Here is a 21,169-nt window from a genome sequence, read left to right on the forward strand (position 1 = left end):
CTAGTCCCAGTTACTTGGGGGACTGAGTTGCAGTGAGCCGAGACTGCACGACTGCACTGTAGCCTGGGTGACAGATTGAGACTCTATCTTAAAAAAAAGAAAAAAAAAGAAGTCAGTGAAAACTCGGCAGCACTGGGAAAGCCCATTATCCTCAGCAAGGCTGAAAGGAAATGAATTTGTTTGTGCATCTCCAGTCAAGGGCAATGCCATTAAGGTCGGCAAAACTACAATATCCCAGTCTAAAGATTTTTAAATTCTATTGCTGGCACACCAGTAAGACGCTTTCGTTTCAGTTAGACCAAGGGCTGGAAACCTAAGTAACAAAGACACAGTGATTATGGTAGAGAACAATTACAATTATGAAAGAAACAAGTGAATTCTAAAAGGAATCTGTATGTTGAGTTAGCTATAGAATATAGGTAACTCTATATAGTATAATATTAATTTAATGTATAATATGATTCATATATAGAATAATAGCATATAATTATTGGATTAGTCTGTTCTCACACCGCTATAAAGATACTACCTGAGACTGGGTAATTTATAAAGGAAAGAGGTTTAATTGACTCACAGTTCCAAATGGCTGGGGAGGCCTCAGGAAACTTACAATCATGGCCGAAGAGGAGAGAGAGCAAGTGTGTGAAGGAGGAACTGTTAGACGTGCATAAAACCATCTGATGTCGTGGGAACAGCATGAGGGACATTGCCCTCATGATCCAACCATCTCCCACCAGGTCTCCCTTGACATGTGGGGGTTATCGGGATTACAATTCAAGATGAGATTTGGGTGAGGACACAAAGTGTATCCATATTAATTATATAACTGTTTGTTATACTTTAATGACCATAAGTTGAACCCTTTTTAAATTTTCGATAGTATTTTCTTTTTTAAAAAAATACTGTTATTTTTTGAGACAAGGTCTCACTCTCCTAACTCAGGCTGGAGTGCAGTGGTATGATCACAGCTCACTGCAACCTCCACCTCCTGGGCTCTACTGATTATTGTGCCTCAGCCTATGAAGTAGCTGGGACTGCAGGTGCACATCACCACGCCTTGATAATTTTTTGTAGGGAAGGGGTTTCACCAAGTTGCCCAGGCTGGTCTCAAACTCTCAAACTCCTAGGCTTAAAGGAACTCTGCCTGCCACCATGCCCAGCTAATTTTTGCATTTTTAGTAGAGACGGGGTTTCACCATGTTAGCCAGGCTGGTCGTGAACTCCTGACCTCAGGTGATCTGCCCACCTTAGCCTCCCAAAAGTGCTGGAATTACAGGCATGAGCCACCACACCCAGCTGAAAAGTAAACTTTCCTTATTGAATTTCTGACTTCCATTTCTACTGTCAGTGGTAACTAATCGTGTTTTATATATTCTCTCAGAAAGAAAAAAAAACCAAATTGTCTAAAAAACAGAAATAAGCTCATATTCTTCATTATTTTAATATTAATTTAAAAACTGTTTCAGCAATTATTAATACTATGAAAGAGATTGTCAATCAATTGTAAAGCATGGCCGTATTTGCACCCTGATTTTTAAAAATCATAAAAAACACACAGACTCTATTTTTTTTCCAGGTGCTTATTACATAAGTATGTTCACTTCATAAAAATTCATCAAGCCGTCTACTTATAAATATTGCAACATAAAGCTTACTTATAACTATGACACAAGCAACAAATTTTAACAGTGACTATTTTTGATAATATTAAGAAATTGTTAATTTTTAAAGTGTGATAACAGTATTTGGGTTATGTTTTTTGTTTTTGTTTTTGTTTTTTGAGACGGTCTCACTCTGTTGCCCAGATGGACTGCAATAGTGCAATCTCGGCTCACTGCAACCTCTACCTCCGGGGTTCAAGTGGTTCTCCTGCCTCAGCCTCCCGAGTAGCTGGGATAACAGGTGTGTGCCACCATGCTCGGCTAGTTTTTGTATTTTTCGTAGAGACGGGGTTTCACTATATTGGCCAGGCTAGTCTCGAACTCCTGACCTCGTGATCCACCAATCTCAGCCTCCCAAAGTGCTGGGATTACAGGGTTAAGTTTTTAAAAGTCTTTATATTTTAAGGTATATATTGAAATGCTTATGGATAAAATCTAGGATTTTCTTCAAAATAATCTCATGTGTTTCTGGAAAGGGGATGGGAATAGAAGTGAAACACTGGTCATGATTTGCTAATTGTGAAGCCAAAATGATTTGAGTCATTATACTATTCTCTCCAATTTTGTTTATATCTCATTATACTATTCTCTCTACTTTTGTTTCTATTTACCATTTTCCATAAGAAATTGAAACATATTTCCATAAAATATTTTCCAACCATACAAATAGCTATACAAACAGTAGTAATGGAATCAAATAGCGGTTGCCTATGTGCCACGCACTCTTTAAGTCCTTTACATATATTAACTTATTTGATCCTTAGTATACCACTGTGAAGTATACTTCACCGTGTATACCATGTATACATTAGTATACCATGGTGAAGTATACTTCACCATGCTACAGGTGAAGAAACCAGATTAAACGCTGGGCTCAGTGGCTCACACCTTTAATTCCAGCACTTTGGGAGGCCGAGGTGGGCGGATCACCTGAGGTCAGGAGTTCGAGACCAGTCTGGCCAATATGATGAAACCCCGTCTCTACCAAAAATACAAAAATTAGCTGGGCATGGTGGCTTGCGCCTGTAATCCCAGCTGGTCGAGAGGCTGAGGCAGGGGAATCTCTTGAATCTGGGAGGAGGAGGTTGCAGTGAGCTGAGATTGCGCCACTGCACTCCAGCCTGGGTGACAAGAGTGAGACTCCATCTCAAAAAAACAAAACAAAAGACAGAATAAATAGCGTTTCTTTTCTTTTCTTTTTTCTTTTTGAGATGGAGTCTCACTCTATTGCCCAGGCTGGAGTGCAGTGGCTCGATCTCGCCTCACCACAACCTCCACCTCTCAGGTTCAAGTGATGCTCTTGCTTCAGCCTCCTGAGTAGCTGGGACTACAGGTGTGCACCACTATGCCTGACTAATTTTTGTATTTTTAGTAGAGACGGGGTTTCACTATGTTGGCCAGGCTGGTCTAAAGCTCCCGACCTCATGACTCCCCCTGCCTTGACCCTCCCAAAGTGCTGGGATTACAGGCGTGAGCCACCTTGCCTGGACTTTTCTAGGGTCACGGAGTTAGTTTGTGGAGCCATATGCATTCATGTGAACACATGTGTATTCACCTCTTAGCTTAAGAAATAAAACCTATTTGACATAATGGAACACTACTTATATGTTGGGTTGGAACATGAGATTGGTGTTTTTGTATGTCATAAATGCATAAACATTGTCAGTGTCATGTGGTTTAACCCAGTATCTCTTTCCAAGTGTATCCTCCATTAACTCTGCAGGTAACAGCTCTCATCATTCCCATGCATTTCTTTGAACTTGTACTTCATATGAATGTATACCTAACAATAAATATAATTGTTTCTCATGTTTTTAAATTTCTTGATAGCATACTATTGGCATTTTGGTGTCTTGTTTTTTGTCTTCAACTTACGTTATGAAATCTATTTATGTTGATATATTTTTATTTTATTTATTTATTTATTTATTGAGACGGAGTCTCGCTCTGTCGCCCAGGCTGGAGTGCAGTGGCGGGATCTCCTCTCACTGCAAGCTCTGCCTCCTGGGTTCACGCCATTCTCCTGCCTCAGCCTCCGGAGTAGCTGGGACTACAGGTGCCCGCCACTACGCCCAGCTAATTTTTTGTATTTGTAGTAGAGACGGGGTTTCACCGTGGTAGCCAGGATGGTCTCGATCTCCTGACCTCGTGATCCTCCTGCCTCTGCTTCCCAAAGTGTTGGGATATAGGCGGGAGTCACCGGGCCTGACTTATGTTGATATATTTTTAAAACGTACTGTGGTATATACTCCTACTCTGGCGTACTATACAATAGTGAAAATACATGAACTAAAGCTAAACCACCTGCTTAGTATCCATTCATGTTATGAGTAAACTAATTAATGTAACCAGCTACCTACTGATGGACATTTTGGTTGTTTCCAGTCTTTTCTTGTGATAAGCAGTGCTTCTACAAATACATATGGCATACTTAAATGAGTATGTTGAAAGCATAAACTCCTATGAACGATGGCAGTTAATATGTTTTTTTTTTTTTTTTTTGAGACCAGGTCCCACTTGCAGCACAGTGGTGTGATCATGGCTCATCACAGCCTCGATCTCCCAGGCTTAACCGATCCTCCCACCTCAGCCTTCCAAGACGCTGGGACTACAGGCACGTGCCACAACCCCTGACTAATTTTTTTTTTTTTTTGAGAAGGAGTCTCACTCTGTCGCCCAGGCTGGAGTGCAGTGGCGCGATCTCGGCTCACTGCAAGCTCCACCTCCTGGCTTCACGCCATTCTCCTGCCTCAGCCTCCCGAGTAGCTGGGACTATAGGCGCCCACCACCACGCCCGGTTAATTTTTTGTATTTTTAGTAGAGACAGGGTTTCACCGTGTTAGCCAGGATGGTCTCGATCTCCCGACCTCATGATCCGCCTGCCTTGGCCTCCCAAAGTGCTGGGATTACAGGCGTGAGCCACTGCGCCAGGCCTTTTTTTTTTTTTTTTCATCAAACCTGTCAGCAGGAAGTAGAAGGATGGATTTTGTAAACCAAAATGCTTTGGTCAACATTGTAAAAAATTTCTAGGATATCTCAAAATAGGCTGGGCGCAGTGGCTTATGCCTGCAGTCCCAGCAATTTAGGAGACTGAGGTGGCCGGATCACTTGAGGCCAGCAGTTCGAGACTAGCCTGGCCAACAGGCAAAACCCCATCTCTACAAAATAAATATAAAAATTCACCAGGCATGGTGGCACGTGCCTGTAATCCCAGCTACTCGGGAGGCTGAGGCATGAGAATCACTGGAACCCAGGAGGCAGAGGCTGCAGTGAGCCAAGATCAGGCTGCTGCACTCCAGCCAGGACAGCAAAGCAAGAGACTGTCTAAAAAAAAAAAAAAGGCCGGGCGCGGTGGCTCAAGCCTGTAATCCCAGCACTTTGGGAGGCCGAGACGGGCGGATCACGAGGTCAGGAGATCGAGACCATCCTGGCTAATATGGTGAAACCCCGTCTCTACTAAAAATACAAAAAACTAGCCGGGCGAGGTGGCGGGCGCCTGTAGTCCCAGCTACTCGGGAGGCTGAGGCAGGAGAATGGCGTAAACCAGGGAGGCGGAGCTTGCAGTGAGCTGAGATCCGGCCACTGCACTCCAGCCTGGGTGACAGAAAGAGACTCCGTCTCAAAAAAAAAAAAAAACCAACACCAGGCTGGCATAGTGGCTCACACCTAATCCCAGCCCTTTGTGGGGCTGAGGCAAGAGGATTGCTGGAGCTCAGAAGTTCAAGGTTACCTTGAGCTATGATCGCACCCACTACACTCCAGCCTGGGCAACAGAGCAAGATCCTGTCTCTTTAAAAAAACAAAAAGGTCGGGCGCGGGGGCTCACGCTTGTAATCCCAGCACTTTGGGAGGCCGAGGTGGGTGGATCACAAGGTCAGGAGTTCGTGACTAGCCTGACCAACATGGTAAAACCTCATCTCTACTAAAAATACAGAAATTAGCTGAGCGTGATGACCGGCGCCTGTAATCCCAGCTACTCAGGAGGCTGAGGCAGGAGAATCAGTTGAACCCAGGAGGCAGGGGTTGCAGTGAGCCGAGATCACACCACTGCACCCCAGCCTGGGGGATAGAGCAAGACTCCATCTCAAAAAAAAAAAAAAAAAAAAAAAAAAGGAAAATAAATAAATAAGCAAAAAGAAGAAAAATAAAGCCACTGCTGCCAAGAGCTTCACCCATTCATTGAGGGTCATTGGAAGGGTTGTTAATAATCCAAACTGAGGCAGACATATTAAGGATCAAGGGGAGGTAGCAAAAGAAGCACCAAGAGTAAGCAGTGAAAAAGGTTAAATATTCCCACCAATAACCCAGATGTACAAACTCTTCCATCATTTGCATTCACAGCCCACAAGCTGACAGAACCTTCCAAATGGATTTTCTCTAGAGCAAGCAGCTGTTTCACCAAAGCTACATTAAAGTGACTTGCTATAATATATTATAATTTTAAAGACTCCCTCTGTTCCCATACTTCTGGTATTTTCCTCTTGTTTTGTTTTATTGGCCACAGCATCAAACTGAGTAAACATTTTCCAGCTCAACCACAAAGTACTGTTGGCTTTGTATATCCACACTTATAATTGCTCTTAAGAGGAAATATATTTTTCTGTAAGACCAAATGAGAATCTTCATGAGAATTAGTGTGCACCATTTGGAAAATTTTCAGAAAGGATAAAATGAAATCCAATCAAATCTGTTCATAAAGCAAAATAAGATGATTAGCTCTGCATTTTTATCCATTAAATTAAAAGTGTAGAGCCAGAAATGGTGGTTCATGCCTATAATCCCAGCACTTGAAGAGGCTAAGGTGGGCAGATTGCTTGAGCCCAAGAGTTTAAGACCAGCTTGGGCCGGGTGCAGCGGCTCACGCCTGTAATCCCAGCACTTTGGGAGGCCGAGGGAAACCTACTAAAAATACAAAAAATTAGCCGGGCATAGTGACGGGCGCCTGTAATCCCAGGCTGAGGCAGGAGAATGGTGTGAAACCAGGAGGTGGAGCTTGCAGTAAGCAGAGATCCGGCCACTGCATTCCAGCCTGGGCAACAGCGAGACTCTGTCTCAAAAAAAAAAAAAAAAAAAAAGTAAAACAAAAAAACAAAATTCATCCTTCACTGTGTGTAAAAACATATGGAAATATGAGGTGTGGGTGTAGATCTCCATCGTTTTGTATGTGAAAAAAAGAAAAGATTTAGAAAGCATCAGCTTGTTTTATCAACTAACCACCAGAATTTTTTTTTTCTGAGATGGAGTCTTGCTTTGTCGCCTGGACTAGAGTGCAGTGGTGTGATCTCGGCTCACTGCAACCTCTGCCTCCCAGTTTAAGTGATTCTCCTGCCTCAGCCTCCCGAGTAGCTGGGATTATAGGCGTGCACCACCATGGCCAGCTAATTTTTGTATTTTTAGTAGAGATGGGGTTTCACTGTGTTGGCCAGGATGATCTCAATCTCCTGACCTCCTGCCCACCTTAGCCTCCTAAAGTGTTGGGATTACAGATGTGAGCCAACGTGCCCGGCCACCACCAGCATAGTAAATGCCTTTGGTCATCTGTGACAAATAAGAGTAAAATCACACTTTTTTTTTTTTTGAGATGGAGTCTCACTCTGTGGCGCAGGCTGAAGTGCAGTGTTGCCATCTCGGCTCAGTGCAGCCTCCACCTCCCAGGTTCAAATTATTTTCGTGTCTCAGCCTCCCCAATAGCTGGGATGACAGATACGCACCTCCAGGTCTCGCTAATTTTTGTATCTTTAGTAGAGATAGGGATTCGCCATGTTGGCCAGGCTGGTCTCCAACTCCTGGCATCAAGTGATCCGCCCACCTTGGCCTCCCAAAGTGATGGGATTATAGGTGTGACTCATCATGCCTGGCCAAAATCAAACGTTTTTCCTCCTGCTATTCAAGTCACATATATATCTTGCAAATTAATTTATTTCTGTTTAATCTGATAGGTACTGTTTTGGTTTTTTTTTTTTTTTTTTTTTTTTTTTTTTTTTTTTTTGAGACGGAGTCTCGCTCTGTCGCCCAGGCTGGAGTGCAGTGGCCGGATCTCAGCTCACTGCAAGCTCCGCCTCCCGGGTTTACGCCATTCTCTCGCCTCAGCCTCCCGAGTAGCTGGGACTACAGGCGCCCGCCATCTCGCCCGGCTAATTTTTTGTATTTTTTTAGTAGAGACGGGGTTTCACCATGTTAGCCAGGATGATCTCGATCTCCTGACCTCGTGATCCGCCCGTCTCGGCCTCCCAAAGTGCTGGGATTACAGGCTTGAGCCACCGCGCCCGGCCCTGTTTTGGTTTTAAGTTTTGTTAAATATGCAATGGCAAAATTAAAGTAAGATTAGATTAAAAATCGCTTGTCAGCCTTTTGGCTAAGATCAAGGATAGATTAGATAAAAAAGACAAAAATATATAGTTGACCTTCAAATTTCTTCACATGCGAAGACCTTGAACTGTTTCAAAATTACCTTCTACTACTCCCCTCGATAAATTCTGTATTCAGGGTAGACTTGTGTATTACTTGTTCTTAAAATATGTTACATCAGGCTTTTTTGTTTGCAAGGAAGAGATTCACTCAGATAATTTTAAGATAAAGGGGTTTATTATAAATACCCAGGACCCAGGCTTTGTTGTCTGGTGTCTTCTTGGGGGGTTGCTCTCTTCCTTTCTCCCTCTCACCAATCCTCTCTGCATTCTCTACTATAAATTCTGGAGGGAGATAGTCTGAACTAATTTCCATTGCCCCAAGAGGAAAAGTCCTTTGAGTAAGTCCACTCCATGAGTCAAGTCCCAGGCTGTGGAGAAGCTGCCCTTGAGTCAGGTCCACTCTGTTCCAATCAGTGGTCACTTCTGTGTAAAGAATGAGTAGCACCACTGTCATGGGTAGGCAGTTCAGTTGGAAGGGGGTACTTTCTGTGTGACCCTGGGATTGTCATATCCAGACCACATCTGAAGCATCTCACCTCCCTGCATTTGCTGGCACCTATCCTTTTTGTCCATAGAGTGTTCTCCATGAATTTGCACATATTCTGAACTTAGCTGAAATCTTAATGGGTTAGGCAAAGCCTGTCTCAAATGCCGCAGTCTCCTGACATCCTCCATGTGTGATCATTATATGATCATTAATGATTAGTGAGTCATTACAGAGGACACATATTATGTGCTACCCAATTTTTTTTTAATTATTAAGATTATATACTTCATCATCACAAATACAGCATAAATTCTCTGAGGGCAGGAACCATATTTTGTGTATTTTTATTTCCCTCAAAGTGTTTAGGGCATGGATTTTATGTAACAGATTATGGTTTGGTGCCTTTCACCAACTTAAAAAAAATCACATTTGCTTCTAAGGAAAAAGTAATGTATACTTATTTGCAAGAAAACAATACTCTCATAAAGAAGTTGTTGTGCATGGAGGGTGCCCTTATACAATTACTATACTGTGGTAAAATGGAAAGTTCAGAAAGGACTCAAAAGGGATTTGAGGAAAAAAATCCCCAAGTCTTAGATGAGCTGAAGCCTGAGGTTCTCAGCTTACTAGAAAATCCTTGGCCGGGCGCGGTGGCTCAAGCCTGTAATCCCAGCACTTTGGGAGGCCCAGGCGGGCGAATCACAAGGTCAGGAGATCGAGACCACGGTGAAACCCCGTCTCTATTAAAAATACAAAAAATTAGCCGGGCGCGGTGGCGGGCGCCTGTGGTCCCAGCTACTCAGGAGGCTGAGGCAGGAGAATGGCGTGAACCCGGGAGGCGGAGCTTGCAGTGAGCCGAGATTGCGTCACTGCACTCCAGCCTGGGCGACAGAGCGAGACTCCGCCTCCAAAAAAAAAAAAAAAAAAAAAAAAAAATCCTTAAGTGTTAGAAGACTGGAAATAAAGGTAGCTGGGACAAAGGCATCCTGAATAGGAAGGTCAAAATGAAGGTTTAGCTAAAATGGTACCTGATGACTAGCTTGTTAGAAATTCTTAAACGACGAGCGCAGAGGACACCGTCTAAATCAGCAGATCACATGGCTACCAGGGGCAAAGTTATGATTTGAGACCAAGGAGGTAGAAAAAAGCCTTGGAAAAAAAAAGATTTTTTTAAACAGGCTGTAGGAGCACAAAAATAAGCATACTTATATTTGTTAACTTAGAATTGAGTTTATTATGGAGAGGAGAAGAAACGAATACTAATAAGGACAACAGTGACCACTGATGGCTTTAAATCAGTGATTTAAAGATGGCCAGTGATTTCCCTCAGGGGTATGTAGTGTATATTCTCAAGTTCCTGTATTTTCTAGTAAATCTGTGCCCTTGACCTCTGTGTTAAGGACCACAGCAGTTGGAATGGGAGAAGGTGTGCTGCTAGAGAAGAAGGAAGAATAAAGGATGGGAGAGAACATGAACCAAAAGGTGAAAGACTTGAAGGCAAAACCTCTCTCTCTCTGCATCAGAGAAATGTGAAACTAAACCAAAAATGAAATATCACCTTATATCTATTAGGATGGCTACTATTAAAATAAAAACAAAACCAAAAAAATACACACTAGAAAATAACCAGTGTTGGTGAGAATGTGGAGAAATTGGAACCCTTGTTGGTGGGATTATAAAAGGGAGCAACCACTGCTTTTTTGGAAGCAGCATTAGAGAGTTATCCAAGATGGTTATAACAAAGGATTCACTGAGGAGCTCCCCAGATACCAAAGGATTAGATTTATTTTCTCTTCTATATGGTAGAGATAACTTACTATAGTGGACTACATAGTTTGTCATTGTGGAAAAAAGAGAATAAGAGAAGACTGATTTAGACATTTTTGGAAATAACAAAGGTGATAAAATGTTAACTTCTATTTATAAGAAGGAATTAGTGGATTCTTTGTTTATTAAAATGGCCACTAGTCAATAAAAATAATCTGTGCTTGATAATGTGCTACATTGTCTTCATGAAATATCAGGGTTCCAACCAATTGATCTTGAAGTCTACCTTGTTGATTTCTAAGCCTGATGACCAAATTTCTAGCAGAGTGAGGGGACTCATAGAAGGTCTTTCTTCCTAGTCAGGGGCCCTGTTAACTATTCTTTTCCTTTTTTTTTTTTTTTTTTTTGGAGATGGAGTTTTGTTTTTGTTTTTGTTTTTGTTTTTTTTTCTGAGACGGAGTCTCGCTCTGTCGCCCAGGCTGGAGTGCAGTGGCCGGATCTCAGCTCACTGCAAGCTCCGCCTCCTGGGTTTACGCCATTCTCCTGCCTCAGCCTCCCGAGTAGCTGGGATTACAGGCGCCCGCCAACTCGCCCAGCTAGTTTTTTGTATTTTTTAGTAGAGACGGGGTTTCGCCGTGTTAGCTAGGTTGGTCTCGATCTCCTGACCTCGCAATCCACCCGTCTCGGCCTCCCAAAGTACTGGGATTACAGGCTTGAGCCACCACACCCTGCCCAACTATTCCTTCCTTAAGAGGCTTCAAAGGTGGGAAGAAATAAAAAGTAGCTTTTCTTCTGGGAAATGTTACACGAGGACTAATTCAGGAAAGTATAATGTCCCTGTATCATTCAATCTTACAGAGTATTTGAGCAGTCTTTCTAGCTCCCAATTTTAAAGAGGGTTTTGATAAATTTGAGTACGTCTAAGAAAGACAGTGCACAAGTTTATGGCAAGAATTGTGAAAATATCTGCATCTCTTTATTTGAAGAAAAATTCTATTGACAAGAGGAGTTAAGTTTATTTCATGTGGCTTCAGAAGGCAGAAGTTGGGGCCGGGCGCGGTGGCTCAAGCCTGTAATCCCAGCACTTTGGGAGGCCGAGACGGGCGGATCACGAGGTCACGAGATGGAGACTATCCTGGCTAACAGGGTGAAACTCCGTCTCTACTAAAAAATACAAAAAATTAGCCGGGTGTGGTGGCGGCGCCTGTAGTCCCAGCTACTCGGGAGGCTGAGGCAGGAGAATGGCGTGAACCCGGGAGGCGGAGCTTGCAGTGAGCTGAGATCCAGCCACTGCACTCCAGCCTGGGCGACAGAGCGAGGCTCCGTCTCAAAAAAAAAAAAAAAAAAAAAAAAAGGCAGAAGTTGGATTACTGGGTGGAGGCTGCAGGAAGTAGATATCTCCTTAAAACAAGAACTTTCTAACATCTGAGAGAGGAATTGGACACCTTGTGAAGCAGGGAGGACCCTGTGCTTGGAGTCTTTAAGCAGAAACTGGTGAGCCACCTGTCAGGAATATCGTAGAGGGGATTCCCACACTGGAGAGGATTGCCCAGATGACCTCAAAGTTTTCTTGAGTCTGAAGGAGCAAGGTAAAGCTGTAGATTTTTGAGCAGCATATATAGGGGTACATATTCGTAAAAGGTTTCACCTTTTTCTAGGAGCTTCTTAGGAACTAAGATCACAAATGTTGGATAATCGTGGTGGAGGTAAAGAAAGTTTCTTACTTCTAAAGCAGCCTATACTTTGTTAGATAAGAGAAGTAAAAATATTCACATCTACTTAGGTAGAATTCCCAAATACTTTATTTTTTTATTTTTATTTTATTTTTTTTAGACAGAGTCTTGCTTTCTCGCCCAGGCTGGAGTGCAGTGGCACCATCTCTGCTCATTGCAAGCTCCGCCTCCCGGGTTCACGCCTTTCTCCTGCTTCAGCTTCCCGAGTAGCTGGGACAACAGGCGCCCGCCACCTTGCCCGGTTAATTATTTGTATTTTTAGTAGATACGGGGTTTCACCATTTTAGTCAGGATGGTCTCGATCTCCTGACCTTGTGATCCGCCCTCCTTGGCCTCCCAAAGTGCTAGGATTACAGGCGTGAGCCACCGCGCCCGGCAAATTCCCAAATACTTTGATCTTTATGAGTAACAGACATAAAGGGAATATATGTATATTGGTTCTTTAAAAGACAAGTTCATAATAACATTACAGATAGACTGTATGTTATTGGACGCTGGTAACTACTTCTACATAACATAAACCACATTTTATTTTGTTCTTAAACACATCCTTTTTTTTTTTTTTGAGATGGAGTTTTGCTCTTGTTGCCCAGGCTGGAATGCAATGGCGCCATCTCGGCTCACCGCAACCTCTGCCTCCTGGGTTCAAACGATTTTCCTGCCTCAGCCTCCTGAGTAGCTGGGATTACAGGCATGCGCCACCACACCTGGGTAATTTTGCATTTTTAGTAGAGACGGAGTTTCTCCATGTTGGTCAGGCTGGTCTCGAACTCTTGACCTCAGGCGATCCGCCCGCCTCAGTCTCCCAAAGTGCTGGGATTACAGGCGTGAACCACCGCGCCGGTGACAACACATCCTCATATTTAGTTCCTTGTTTAGTAGGCAATGATGTAAATTTTGCATCAGGCAGGATATCAGAATTGAACCTAGTGACAACTAAACATTTGAAGGATTTGAAAGCATTCTTACGGTACAAGTAGTATTGCCATGGAATTTGAATCCTTTTAGTATTAAGAAGGATCCACAGTCTACAAAGATCAGCATTGTTGATAACTATAAAATGGTTACTAGGGAAGGATGGTTGTCATTTTAGGTGCTTGGTGTTTACTGTGGTTCTCATAAAAAGAAATGCTTTATGCTAACTATAGCAGAAAAATATTTTGTCGGATACAAGGTTTATAAGAAACTAATTTCATCTGATACAAGGTATATAAGAAACAGAGATGCTATGCATTCTATAATTTCCCATCTTCCCTGCTTAGTTGAGTTACTACTATTTCAGAAACATGGAAAAACATAGACCCCAAAGAAAGGAGAGGGATAGAAAAGTTTTGCCCTATTATAAAGGAAGATGTGAATTTTATTTGCATGGTACGCTATTTATTTTATTGTTGTTTTATTATAAAGCTGAAACATGCTTATTATAGCATCTTTTGGAAATGAGTGCATTATTTTTAAACCTCCCATCTGCCACCTCAAATCTACATTTCTTTTTTCTTTTTTGGGTAACATAAACTTACAATTCCTTTTGATCCAGAATTTTAAAATAAAACCAGAAGAATGTGGTTTACTTCACGGAGAACTTCAATTTATACTGTTAAAAACTTATAGATATTAAAAATGCAAGAGAAACTTCAAATTAAATTTTTATATCTAGTGATGCCATTTGTTAAATCATTTTGTCAAAGAAATTACAACAAGTTGTAAATAAGTAAAATTAAGGTTTTTAAAAGCTCTGACTTGACCATTATTAGATTGTTACATGCATCTATGCATGTAACAGAATTGCACATATACCCCATAAATTTGTACAAATAGAAAAAAAGGCAAATCTAAACATGCTTCTTTAAGAAATTAAGGTTTTAATGTTAAATTATTTATATGAAAGACTAGAATAATATTTATATTTTTCAGAGAATTTAATGATATTAAGGCATATTAGTTATCAAATAATAATTTAGAAAAGTTGTAATAAGACAAGTAGATTTTACCATTGTTATTTACTCTGAAAACCCTTGTTAATAATTTTATCTCGTTATGTCATTACATACTAACAATTAGATATGAATTATTTTATATTTTGGTTTATCATATTACTGAATAACCAAATGATAGAAACTTAAAGACTGAAATGTACTAAGAGATGATTTTGTTATATACTATCTTTCATAAATGAGAAAACTAAAGCTCAGATAGAAATAAAATTTTCTTGTCTTTTTTTTTTTTTGAGACAGGAACTTACTCTGTCACCATGCTGCAAGGCAGTGGTGCGATCTGGACTCACTGCAACCTTTGCTTCCAAGGTTCAAACGATTCTCCCACCTTAGCCTCCTGAGTAGCTGGGACCACAGGCATATGCCACCACGCCCGGCTATTATTATTATTATTTTTTGTGTTTTTTTTGGTAGAGATGGGGTTTCACCATGTTGCCCAGACTGATCTGGAACTCCTGAACTCAAGTGATCTGCCTGCCCGGCCTCCCAAAGTGCTGGGATTACAGGCGTGAGCCACCACGCCCAGCCAATAATTTTCTCCATTGAGTAACAAGCAGCTCCTCAGCACTCCATAATCACATTTTATTTGGTTTATAGAGTAACTAATTGTTGACTTTACTCCCATCCAGTGTGTTAGAAGACATTTTACAATGCAAACACAGAACTCTCAAGTGCTTTTGTGACAAGATGTGAATTTCAATTTAAGATAAGCTATAAAAGATTATGAAAATCCTTTGGAAAGTTTTCATGCAGTTACTAGTTTATTTGCACAGATTTCTAACTTGAATGTCTTAAAAAATTCATTGATGTGTATTAAGATTTTATTTGTAAGGATTTGATGTCCTTAAAGTAGTATTTTGATAGACAAGTTTTCTTGTTTGGAAGAAGAATCAGATCATTTGTTGGGAGATAGCTGATTAAGTGATTAATAGAAGCAGAGTATGTAGTTATCTTATGTGTTTATTGCTTTGTCTATTCCTAGCTAATAAAGTAAAATAATCCCATGACAAATACTTCTGGAAAAGCAATTTAGGTATGATTAAGTCAACAAGGTCTATATGTAAGCCTAAATTTATGCTTAGTGATTTTCAGGCATCAGGTTTAATTTCTTTCATCTATATGAGTTGGTTGCTCTATTTTCTTTTTTGAGCCAAGGGAGGTGCTGAATGCAGAGATAAAGACGCACTTTATTCTGCCATTCCCCCTTCTCTCCCTCCTCCCCAAACTATTTTAACAGGGAATCAGTATTAAGTGCTTTCATCAAAGGGTAAACTTGCTGCCAGGAGTCTCATTTGCCTGCCAACACAAAAGTTTGGCTATAGATTTTTGATTTTAGGGTAACACAGCTCTTTCCAGGAGGAGGCAGTGACAGAAATGGACTCTAGGCAACTGCAAGCATAATAGAATAGAATGAGTCTGGACTGTAGAGTCAGAAAATAACTAGATTTGGCTCCTAGTCCAAAGATGATAACATGTTTGTTACGAAAATCAAATGAAGTAATGAGTGTCAAGCAACAATAGCAGTATCTGGTACATGCTGCATAATTTTTAATTCTCTCTCTTTCCCCTACAAATCTAATTGGACTTCTTTTGGATTCCTTTGGAGACTAAACTTTGCAATAATAGAAGTAGGGACAGAGAGCAACCCCAGAAGCCCTCTTATCTGTGGATGTTATTTTCCAATAAATGTAGAAGAGAGATTGAGATTACCACTCTCCAATGTGACCCATCCCTAACCGCCACTCTAACTTCAGTGTAAATCTAATTAAACTAGATTCCTAGGAGATTCATGTTTGGATGTATTACTCAGAGACTTGACATGATGATAACCAGCCCTCATTCCAGGGAAAGGTAACCCAAGAGTGGCCCCAGTTGCTCACGGAGTCTCAGTGCTCAGGTAAAGTGTACAACTATTTCTCTCAGTGAAAGATGAACAAGACCTACAGACCTTAAAGTTAGATAAATGTCAAGATCCAGGTACAGAATGAGAAAGGAGAACTAGATTAATTTTTTTTTTTTTTTTTTTTTTTTTTTTTTTCCGAGACAGAGTCTTGCTCTGTCACCCAGGCTAGAGCGCAGTGATGTGATCTCGGCTCACTGCAACCTCTGCCCCCTGGGTTCAGGTGATTCTCCTGCCTCAGCCTCCTGAGAAGCTGGGATTACAGGCGCCTGCCACCACGCCCGGCTAATTTTTTTTTTTTTTTTTTTGAGACAGGTTCTCACTCTGTTGCCCAGGCTGGAGTGCAGTGGTACGATCATGGCTCACTGCATCCTCGACCTCCCCAGCTCAGGCGATCCTCCCAGTTCAGATTCTGGGAGTAGCTAGGACTACAGGTGTACACCACCATGCCCAGCTAATTTTTGTATTTTTTGTAGAGATGGAATTTCACCATGTTGGCCAGGCTGGTCTCCAACTCCTGGGCTCAGGTGGTCCACCTTCCTCAGCCTCCCAAAGTTCTGGAACTGCAAGCGTGAGCTACAGCATCTGGCTGAGATGAATTTTTAAAAAATTTGTGATAAAATATACATATGGTGGCCAGGTGTGGTGGCTCACACCTGTAACCCTAGCACTTTAGGAGACTGAGGTGGGCAGATCACCTGAGGTTGGGAGTTCAAGAGCAGCCTGACCAACATGGAGAAACCCCATCTCTACTAAAAATACAAAATTAGCCTCCGTGGTGGTGCATGGCTGTAATCCCAGCTACTTGGGAGGCTGAGGCAGGAGAATTGCTTGAACCCAAGAGTTGGAGGTTGCGGTGAGCTGAGATTGTGTCATTGCACTCCAGCTTGGGCAACAAGAGCAAAATTCTGCCTTAAAAAAAAAAGTGTGTGTGTGTATATATATATATACACATACACATACATGCATATAATATATATTATATATAGATATGCATATTATATATAATATATACATATTATATAGATATATATAATACATATATCTATAGATATATATACACATACATATTGTAAAACTTACCTTTTTAACTATTTTTTTTTTTTTTTGAGACGGAGTCTTGCTCTGTCACCCAGGCTGGAGTACAGTGGCCGGATCTCAACTCACTGCAAGCTCCGCCTCCCGGGTTTACCCATTCTCCTGCCTCAGCCTCCAGAGTAGCTGGGACTACAGGCGCCCATCACCTTGCCCGGCTAGTTTTTTTGTATTTTTAGTAGATACGGGGTTTCACTGTGTTAGCCAGGATGGTCTCGATCTCCTGACCTCGTGATCCGCCCGTCTCGGCCTCCCAAAGTGCTGGGATTACAGGCTTGAGCCACCGCGCCCGGCCCCTTTTTAACTATTAATTTTTTTTTTCAATTTAAGTAGAGATGGGTTCTCACCATGTTGTTCAGGCTGGTCTCGAACTTCTGGCCTCAAGCAATCTTCTCACTTTGGCCTTCCAAAGTGCTAAGGCTACAGGCATGAGCCACCACACCTGGCCACCTTTTTTTTTTCTTTTCTTTTCTTTTTTAAAATAAAACTTTATTTCAAATAGGTCCAGTGGTATGTGTGATACAACAAAGGACTGTTGTAACAAGCAATTTCATTTCAAAACTGCATAGAAGTACAAATCTGAAAGTGTTTAACAATGATCAATGTCTGCTAAAATGTATATTAAATTGATCTACATACCATTTTTGACATAATTATATATCCTACTCTTTAAGTATAAGGAGTTAAATTTTCATCACAAAACATGAGGATCACCTGACAGTTTCTACAAAGGTAATGAGCTGTGAAATGTATTCTCTCATTTTGCTTTGAAAATGCATCCCCAGGTTACTAAGAGAAATTCTGACTTCACCCAACTGTTATTTAACTGTAATTCTGCACTTGTCATCTACTGTTGGCTTCATGGCTACTCCTCTTCCTATCTGATCGCAACAAATTAGATGCTAATGTTTCTCAACTCTTTGGCTAAGGGCAATTTTTTCTCCTACTTTTGTGCACACAGAATTAGTGAGAACTATTTTACCCAAATTATCTTTGACTGCACTCTTTTCTTCCTGTGGACAGAGATCCTGTGTTTACTATGAGAACTTCATTCATGGACAGCTTTTGCACTTTTTCTGCTTTTTTGCCTCCTTCTATACATACACCTAGAAGCTATCTAAAAAGTAAATAGGACATTTCTGGTCCTGTGACGATCTTAGGTACAGTTCCAACTGTACCAAGCACCTGTCCTGCCATTCTGCCAACACTGGGTACATTTTTGTTCCAACTCCAATAAGACTCCCTGGAGCAGTGTGCTGAGGATCATTGTGTTCTGCAAAAAGTGTTACAAGTTTGGAAATGATTGTTTTACACAAGTTTTCCTTCACTATTTTTGGGAACAATACCAGGTCTGACTCCTGTCTCCTGGACCACCTTTAATACGCCTTTTAAAATACTGCCACCAGTTGTACTCCAGGTGATATCATCAATATCACAGCCAGGTTTGTTAACATCAAAAGACCTAATAACAATAAGTTGGGGTTCTGAAGTAAAGTCTCTTGGAGGTACTGGAATATTCTTTTCTTTTCTTTTTTTTTAAGATGGATTTTTGCTTTTGTTGCCCAGGCTGGAGTGCAATGGCACGATCTCAGTTCACCTCAACCTCCACATCCTGGTTTCAAGCGATTCTCCTGCCTCAGTCTTCCGAGTAGCTGGGATTACAGGCATGTGCCACCATGCCCGACTAATTTTTTTTTTTTTTTTTTTTTGCATTTTTAGTATAGATGGGGTTTCTCCATGTTGGTCAGGCTGGTCTCGAACTCCTGACCTCAGGTGATCTGCCCACCTCAGCCTCCCCAAGTGTTGGGATTACAGGTGTGAGCCACTGCACCTGGCTGGAATTTTCCTTACTGTGTACTCACGGACAACTTCAGGATTGTATTTCAGTTGAGCAGAAGTGAAAATAATAGGAGGCTCTTCTGCTACTCTACTTTATATTAATACAATTAAAGGATCTGTTCATACTGTTCTTTTTTTTTTTTTTTTTTTTTTTTTTGAGGCGGAGTCTCGCTCTGTTGCCCAGGCTGGAGTGCAGTGACCGGATCTCAGCTCACTGCAAGCTCTGCCTCCCGGGTTTACGCCATTCTCCTGCCTCAGCCTCCCGAGTAGCTGGGACTACAGGCGCCCGCCACCTCGCCTGGCTAGTTTTTTGTATTTTTTAGTAGAGACGGGGTTTCACCGTGTTAGCCAGGATGGTCTCGATCTCCTGACCTCGTGATCCGCCCGTCTCGGCCTCCCAAAGTGCTTGAGCCACCGCGCCCGGCCTCATACTGTTCTTTAGCCTGACTTTCTTTTACCAAATTAATTTTATTTTACAGAATGAAAGTATGTTTCAGCTTCATAGTATCTATGGCAGCCAGGTATTCAGAAAAGTCTGAGGTTGAGGACAAGATTCATTGCCAGCTATCAACAGAAGGGTCACATCCATCACTGCTGTACCGTTCAACAAAGTAGCCATCAAAATATCATGGCCAGGACAGTCAACCAAGGAAACATGTCTGACTAGGTCAAAGTTTCCTTTGGTCCCTGGAATGTCTGCAGGAAGCTCATCAAGGTGTACTGCTTCCACAGCATCTGTAATATTCTGGCCGAGGAAACTTAAGTCATCAAGTTTATAAATCTTGGCATTTAGCTTAACCAAACTTGATAGTAATATTTCTTTACAGTTCATTTTTGAACCTGACAGTGTGAATGACAGAAATAGTTTTTACAATTATTGATTTTCTATGAGCAACATGATCAATTGTACCTATATTAGTTGTGACTCGTCTGCTTGATAACTTTGTGTAAAAGTAGAGTCCATTTGGTAACATCCTCATGCATAGCATGGTATCTTTAGTCCCACTGGTGTACCACAAGGGTGTGGTAGTGCCAGGACTGGCCATCTAACTTACTCAGGTTGGTACCATTGTCTTGGCTTGTCCATACCATGGACTGATGGTGCCTAGTGCCCTTGGCATGGATCTCATTTTAACCATTTTAAAGTGTACAGTTCAGTGGCATTAAGTAGATTCACAGTGTTGTGCAACCATTACCACTATCTGTCTTCAGATCTTTTTTCATCTTGCAAAACTGAAATTCTATACCCATTAAAAAATAACTCCCTATCCCCCAGACCCTGGCAACCACCATTTGCTTTCTGTCTCTACAAGTTTGACTACTCTAGGTACCTCATATAAATGGAGTCATACCTTATTTGCCCTTTTGAGACTGGCTTATTTTGCTTAGTATAATGTATTCAAGATTCATCCACAAGGTAGCAGATGTTAGAATTTCCTTCCTTTGTAAAGCTGGATAACGTTCCATTGTATGTATATACCACATTTTGTTTTATTTGCCCATCAAAGGACACTTGTGTTACTTCAATGGTTAAATGGCTATTGTGAATAATGCTGCTATGAACATGGGTACACACATACCTGTTTGAGTGCCTGCTTCCAGTTCTTTCTGACATGTGCCCATAAATGGAATGGCTGGATTATATCATAATTTCATTTTTAACTTTTGAGGAACCTCCATACTGTTTTCTAGGGTAGTGCAACATTTTATATTTCTTTTTTTTTTTTTTTTTTTTTTTTGAGATGGAGTCTCGATCTGTCACCTAGGCTGGAGTGCTGTGGCCAGATCTCAGCTCACTGCAAGCTCTGCCTCCCGGGTTCACGCTATTCTCCTGTCTCAGCCTCCCGGGTAGCTGGGACTACAGGCGCCACCACGTCGCCCGGCTAGTTTTTTGTAGTTTTTAGTAGAGACGGGGTTTCACCGTGTTAGCCAGGATGGTCTCGATCTCCTGACCTCGTGATCCGCCCGTCTTGGCCTCCCAAAGTGCTGGGATTACAGGCTTGAGCCACTGCGCCCGGCCAGCATTTTATATTTCTACCAGCAGTTTACAAGAGTTCCAACTTTACATCTTCTCCAACACTTTTTCCTTTCTTTTAAAATTTTTATTCATTTATTTTTATTATTTTATTTTATTTTTTTTGAGATGAAGTCTCGCTCTGTCATCCAGGCTGGAGTGCACGATCTTGGCTCACTGCGACCTCCGCTTCCCGTGTTCAAGCAATTCTCCTGCCTCAGCCACTCTAGTAGCTGGGATTACAGGTGCACACCACCATTTCTGGCTAA

At 41.6% G+C, this 21,169-nt stretch overlaps 1 pseudogene; it reads right to left on the reverse strand.

The window, feature by feature from the left end:
- Nucleotides 1-17,865: 17,865 nt before the first annotated feature.
- Nucleotides 17,866-19,870, reverse strand: LOC104682607 (annotated as a pseudogene).
- Between the last annotated feature and the right edge of the window lie 1,299 nt (nucleotides 19,871-21,169).

The sequence above is a fragment of the Rhinopithecus roxellana genome, chromosome 2 (genome assembly GCF_007565055.1).
Source record: "Rhinopithecus roxellana isolate Shanxi Qingling chromosome 2, ASM756505v1, whole genome shotgun sequence".
NCBI classification, from domain to species: domain Eukaryota; kingdom Metazoa; phylum Chordata; class Mammalia; order Primates; family Cercopithecidae; genus Rhinopithecus; species Rhinopithecus roxellana.